The sequence below is a fragment of the Crinia signifera genome, chromosome 3 (genome assembly GCF_055691185.1).
Source record: "Crinia signifera chromosome 3, ASM5569118v1, whole genome shotgun sequence".
In the NCBI taxonomy this organism is placed as follows: domain Eukaryota; kingdom Metazoa; phylum Chordata; class Amphibia; order Anura; family Myobatrachidae; genus Crinia; species Crinia signifera.
Window position 1 is genome coordinate 8,792,479 of NC_139219.1, and position 7,675 is coordinate 8,800,153.

Here is a 7,675-nt window from a genome sequence, read left to right on the forward strand (position 1 = left end):
TCCAGTGCCTAAACCTACCCCCCTTCACTGGCTTGACCATAACCCACCCCAGCATACTACATCCCCTTTAAAAACATGATTTTCTAGAAGTGAGTGCTCACTTACTGTCTAATATATCCCACCCATTGACAGGTGCTATTGTAACATAAGATAATTACCGTTACTGAATGATCCTGCCTATGGTTGTAATATTATGGCTGATGGTGTCTTGTACGTCTTCCTTTGATACTGGTTACAGAGGATGCAGACTGGCCGAATACTGCGTCATGTAACATGTGTAAGTAATTTGCTGCTTCTCCCACACACACTGTGGCCCTCTGGGTCCCGAATCTACGCCACCCCACCAATTTGTTTATTCACTATCAGCTAGAATCTTAATTGTTCTGGTTCAAACTCAAAAAGGAATTCACTTGGAAACGTTCTTATATCTCACATGTAAAATAGTTAGAACTGGTGACTTAGCCAGACTACAATATCTAGCATTAGGTCGGACCGTGTGTACACAGCATCAGTGTACCGTGTCATGCCTGTCGGCATAATGTATAGGTCAACCTTCAGTGATCGACCTAATGTATATAAACCTTCATAGGGTCGACCTAATGACCGTATCCCACGTGCAGGCCTCAGGCCTATTCCATGCATGCCGGCTTACCCTCCATCTTGGATTTGGCCACATGATGTTCTCAGCCAATCCTAACGATGCCAATCTGTAACCAATCCTCTGCGCTCACTCCCTATAAGTATGCTGGGAAAAGACCTGGAAAACCGTCAGTACAGTGATGTCCACAGAGTAGCTGTGTCCTTGGACTCTCCAGTGCTCCTGGTATTTATCTCAGTGTAGAATCTCCATCCTGCCGCACAGCCTGACTCCCTCCAGTGTCCGGACTGGAAATGATCTTGGTTCCAGCCAAGCCTATTTATCTATTTATTAACAGTTCTTTATATAGCGCACACATATTCCGTAGCGCTGTACAGGGAATATTAGAACATTCACATCAGTCCCTGCCCCAGTGGAGCTTACAATCTATATTCCCTACAACATGTACACGCACACAGACATTCTAAGGTTCATTTGTTAGGAGCCAATTAGCCTACCAGTATATTTTTGGATTGTGGGAGGAAACCGGAGTACCCGGAGGAAACCCACACAAGTACGGGGAGAATATACAAACTCCACACAGCCATGGTGGGAATCGAACCCACAACCTCAGCGCTGTGAGGAAGTAATACTAACCATTATACCATCCGTACTGCCCTGTATATATAACACATGGTGGGGATAGAACCCATGACCTCAGCACTGTGAGGCAGTAATGCTAACCATTACACCGTCCGTACAACCCGTATATATAACACATGGTGGGAATAGAACCCATGACCTCAGCGCTGTGAGGCAGTAATATAACCATTACACTGTCCGTACTGCCCCATATATATAACACATGGTGGGGATAGAACCCATGACCTCAGCGCTGTGAGGCAGTAATGTAACCATTACACCGTTCGTACTGCCCTGTATATATAACACATGGTAGGGATAGAACCCATGACCTCAGCGCTGAGGCAGTAATGCTAACCATTACACCATCCGTACTGCCCCGTATATATAACACATGGTGGGGATAGAACCCATGACCTCAGTGCTGTGAGGTAGTAATGCTAACCATTACACCATCTGTACTGCCCCGTATATATACAGTCGGGCAAAAAAGTATTTAGTCAGCCACCAATTGTGCAAGTTCTCCCACTTAAAAAGATGAGAGAGGCCTGTAATTTTCATCATAGGTATACCTCAACTATGAGAGACAAAATGAGGAAAAAAATTCCAGAAAATGACATTGTCTGATTTTTAAAGAATTTATTTGCAAATTATGGTGGAAAATAAGTATTTGGTCAATAACAAAAGTTCATCTCAGTACTTTGTTATATACCCTTTGTTGGCAATGACAGAGGTCAAACGTTTTCTGTAAGTCTTCACAAGGTTTTCACAAACTGTTGCTGGTATTTTGGCCCATTCCTCCATGCAGATCTCCTCTAGAGCAGTGATGTTTTGGGGCTGTCGCTGGGCAACACGGACTTTCAACTCCCTCCAAAGATTTTCTATGGGGTTGAGATCTGGAGACTGGCTCGGCCACTCCAGGACCTTGAAATGCTTCTTACGAAGCCACTCCTTTGTTACCCGGGCAGTGTGTTTGGGATCGTTGTCATGCTGAAAGACCCAGCCACGTTTCATCTTCAATGCCCTTGCTGATGGAAGGAGGTTTTCACTCAAAATCTGACGATACATGGCCCCATTCATTCTTTCCTTTACACGGAGCAGTCGTCCTGTTCCCTTTGCAGCAAAACAGCCCCAAAGCATGATGTTTCCACCCCCATGCTTTACAGTAGGTATGGTGTTCTTTGGATGCAACTCAGCATTCTTTCTCCTCCAAACACGACGAGTAGAGTTGTTACCAAAAAGTTCTATTTTGGTTTCATCTGACCATATGACATTCTCCCAATCCTCTTCTGGATCATCCAAATGCTCTCTAGCAAACTTCAGACGGGCCTGCACATGTACTGCCTTTAGCAGGGGGACACGTCTGGCACTGCAGGATTTGAGTCCCTGGCGGCGTAGTGTGTTACTGATGGTAGCCTTTGTTACTTTGGTCCCAGCTCTCAGCAGGTCATTCACTAGGTCCCCCCGTGTGGTTCTGGGATTTTTGATCACCGTTCTTGTGATCATTTTGACCCCACGGGGTGAGATCTTGCGGGGAGCCCCAGATCGAGGGAGACTATCAGTGGTCTTGTATGCCTTCCATTTCCTAATAATTGCTCCCACAGTTGATTTCTTCACACCAAGCTGCTTACCTATTGCAGATTCAGTCTTCCCAGCCTGGTGCAGGTCTACAATTTTGTTTCTGGTGTCCTTTGACAGCTCTTTGCTCTTGGCCATAGTGGAGTTTGGAGTGTGACTGTTTGAAGTGTTGGACAGGTGTCTTTTATATAGATAAAGAGTTCAAACAGGTGTCATTAATACAGGTAACGAGTGGAGGACAGAGGAGCCTCTTACAGAAGAAGTTACAGGTCTGTGAGAGCAAGAAATCTTGCTTGTTTGTTTTTGACCAAATACTTATTTTCCACCATAATTTGCAAATAAATTCTTTAAAAATCAGACAATGTCATTTTCTGGATTTTTTTTCCTCATTTTGTCTCTCATAGTTGAGGTATACCTATGATGAAAATTACAGGCCTCTCTCATCTTTTTAAGTGGGAGAACTTGCACAATTGGTGACTGACTAAATACTTTTTTGCCCGACTGTAACACATGGTGGGGATAGAACCCATGACCTCAGTGCTGTGAGGCAGTAATGCTAACCATTACACCATCCGTACTGCCCCGTATATAAAACACATGGTGGGGATAGAACCCATGACCTCAGCGCTGTGAGGCAGTAATGTAACCATTACACCGTCCGTACTGCCCTGTATATATAATACATGGTGGGGATAGAACCTATGACCTCAGTGCTGTGAGGCAGTAATGTAACCATTATACCATCCGTACTGCCCCGTATATATAACACATGGTGGGGATAGAACCCATGACCTCAGCGCTGTGAGGCAGTAATACTATAACCATTACACCATCCGTACTGCCCCGTATATATATATAACACATGGTGGGGATAGAATCCATGACCTCAGTGCTATGAGGCAGTAATACTAACCATTACACCGTCCGTACTGCCCTGTATATATAACACATGGTGGGGATAGAACCCATGACCTCAGTGCTATGAGGCAGTAATACTAACCATTACACCGTCCGTACTGCCCTGTATATATAACACATGGTGGGGATAGAACCCATGACCTCAGTGCTGTGAGGCAGTAATACTAACCATTACACCGTCCGTACTGCCCTGTATATATAACACATGGTGGGGATAGAACCCATGACCTCAGTGCTGTGAGGCAGTAATACTAACCATTATACCATCCGTACTGCCCTGTATATATAACACATGGTGGGGATAGAACCCATGACCTCAGCACTGTGAGGCAGTAATGTAACCATTACACCATCCGTACTGCCCCGTATATATAACACATGGTGGGGATAGAACCCATGACCTCAGCGCTGAGGCAGTAATGCTAACCATTACACCATCCGTACTGCCCCGTATATATAACACATGGTGGGGATAGAACCCATGACCTCAGTGCTGTGAGGCAGTAATACTAACCATTATACCATCCGTACTGCCCTGTATATATAACACATGGTGGGGATAGAACCCATGACCTCAGCACTGTGAGGCAGTAATGCTAACTATTACACCGTCCGTACAACCCGTATATATAACACATGGTGGGAATAGAACCCATGACCTCAGCGCTGTGAGGCAGTAATATAACCATTACACTGTCCGTACTGCCCCATATATATAACACATGGTGGGGATAGAACCCATGACCTCAGCGCTGTGAGGCAGTAATGTAACCATTACACCGTCCGTACTGCCCTGTATATATAACACATGGTAGGGATAGAACCCATGACCTCAGCGCTGAGGCAGTAATGCTAACCATTACACCATCCGTACTGCCCCGTATATATAACACATGGTGGGGATAGAACCCATGACCTCAGTGCTGTGAGGTAGTAATGCTAACCATTACACCATCTGTACTGCCCCGTATATATAACACATGGTGGGGATAGAACCCATGACCTCAGTGCTGTGAGGCAGTAATGCTAACCATTACACCATCCGTACTGCCCCGTATATAAAACACATGGTGGGGATAGAACCCATGACCTCAGCGCTGTGAGGCAGTAATGTAACCATTACACCGTCCGTACTGCCCTGTATATATAATACATGGTGGGGATAGAACCTATGACCTCAGTGCTGTGAGGCAGTAATGTAACCATTATACCATCCGTACTGCCCCGTATATATAACACATGGTGGGGATAGAACCCATGACCTCAGCGCTGTGAGGCAGTAATACTATAACCATTACACCATCCGTACTGCCCCGTATATATATATAACACATGGTGGGGATAGAATCCATGACCTCAGTGCTATGAGGCAGTAATACTAACCATTACACCGTCCGTACTGCCCTGTATATATAACACATGGTGGGGATAGAACCCATGACCTCAGTGCTATGAGGCAGTAATACTAACCATTACACCGTCCGTACTGCCCTGTATATATAACACATGGTGGGGATAGAACCCATGACCTCAGTGCTATGAGGCAGTAATACTAACCATTACACCGTCCGTACTGCCCTGTATATATAACACATGGTGGGGATAGAACCCATGACCTCAGTGCTATGAGGCAGTAATACTAACCATTACACCGTCCGTACTGCCCTGTATATATAACACATGGTGGGGATAGAACCCATGACCTCAGTGCTGTGAGGCAGTAATGCTAACCATTACACCACCCGTACTGCCCCGTATATATAACACATGGTGGGGATAGAACCCATGACCTCAGCGCTGTGAGGCAGTAATGTAACCATTACACCATCCGTACTGCCCCGTATATATAACACATGGTGGGGATAGAACCCATGACCTCAGCGCTGTGAGGCAGTAATGTAACCATTACACCATCCGTACTGCCCCGTATATATAACACATGGTGGGGATAGAACCCATGACCTCAGCGCTGTGAGGCAGTAATGTAACCATTACACCATCCGTACTGCCCCGTATATATAACACATGGTGGGGATAGAACCCATGACCCCAGCGCTGTGAGGCAGTAATGCTAACCATTACACCGTCCGTACTGCCCCGTATATATAACACATGGTGGGTATAGAACCCATGACCTCAGTGCTGTGAGGCAGTAATGCTATAACCATTACACCATCCGTACTGCCCCGTATATATAACACATGGTGGGGATAGAACCCATGACCTCAGCGCTGTGAGGCAGTAATGCTAACCATTACACCGTCCGTACTGCCCCGTATATATAACACATGGTGGGGATAGAACCCATGACCTCAGTGCTGTGAGGCAGTAATGTAACCATTACACCATCCGTGCTGCCCCGTATATATAACACATGGTGGGGATAGAACCCATGACCTCAGCGCTGTGAGGCAGTAATGCTATAACCATTACACCATCCGTACTGCCCCGTATATATAACACATGGTGGGGATAGAACCCATGACCTCAGTGCTGTGAGGCAGCAATGCTAACCATTACACCGTCCGTACTGCCCCGTATATATAACACATGGTGGGGATAGAACCCATGACCTCAGTGCTGTGATGCAGTAATGTAACCATTACACCATCCGTACTGCCCCATATATATAACACATGGTGGGGATAGAACCCATGACCTCAGCGCTGTGAGGCAGTAATGTAACCATTACACCATCCGGTGGGGATAGAACCCATGACCCCAGCGCTGTGAGGCAGTAATGCTAACCATTACACCGTCCGTACTGCCCCGTATATATAACACATGGTGGGGATAGAACCCATGACCTCAGCGCTGTGAGGCAGTAATGCTATAACCATTACACCATCCGTACTGCCCCGTATATATAACACATGGTGGGTATAGAACCCATGACCTCAGTGCTGTGAGGCAGCAATGCTAACCATTACACCATCCGTGCTGCCCCGTATATATAACACATGGTGGGGATAGAACCCATGACCTCAGTGCTGTGAGGCAGCAATGCTAACCATTACACCGTCCGTACTGCCCCGTATATATAACACATGGTGGGGATAGAACCCATGACCTCAGTGCTGTGAGGCAGTAATGTAACCATTACACCATCCGTACTGCCCCGTATATATAACACATGGTGGGGATAGAACCCATGACCCCAGCGCTGTGAGGCAGTAATGCTAACCATTACACCGTCCGTACTGCCCCGTATATATAACACATGGTGGGTATAGAACCCATGACCTCAGCGCTGTGAGGCAGCAATGCTAACCATTACACCATCCGTGCTGCCCCGTATATATAACACATGGTGGGGATAGAACCCATGACCTCAGTGCTGTGAGGCAGTAATGCTATAACCATTACACCATCCGTACTGCCCCGTATATATAACACATGGTGGGGATAGAACCCATGACCTCAGCGCTGTGAGGCAGTAATGCTATAACCATTACACCATCTGTACTGCCCCGTATATATAACACATGGTGGGGATAGAACCCATGACCTCAGTGCTGTGAGGCAGTAATGTAACCATTACACCGTCCGTACTGCCCCGTATATATAACACATGGTGGGGATAGAACCCATGACCTCAGTGCTGTGAGGCAGTAATGCTAACCATTACACCGTCCGTACTGCCCCGTATATATAACACATGGTGGGGATAGAACCCATGACCTCAGTGCTGTGAGGCAGTAATGCTAACCATTACACCGTCCGTACTGCCCCATATATATAATACATGGTGGGGATAGAACCCATGACCTCAGCGCTGTGAGGCAGTAATGCTATAACCATTACACCATCCGTGCTGCCCAGTATATATAACACATGGTGGGGATAGAACCCATGACCTTAGTGCTGTGAGGCAGTAATATAACCATTACACCGTCCGTACTGCCCCGTATATATAATACATGGTGGGGATAGAACCCATGACCTCAGCGCTGTGAGGCA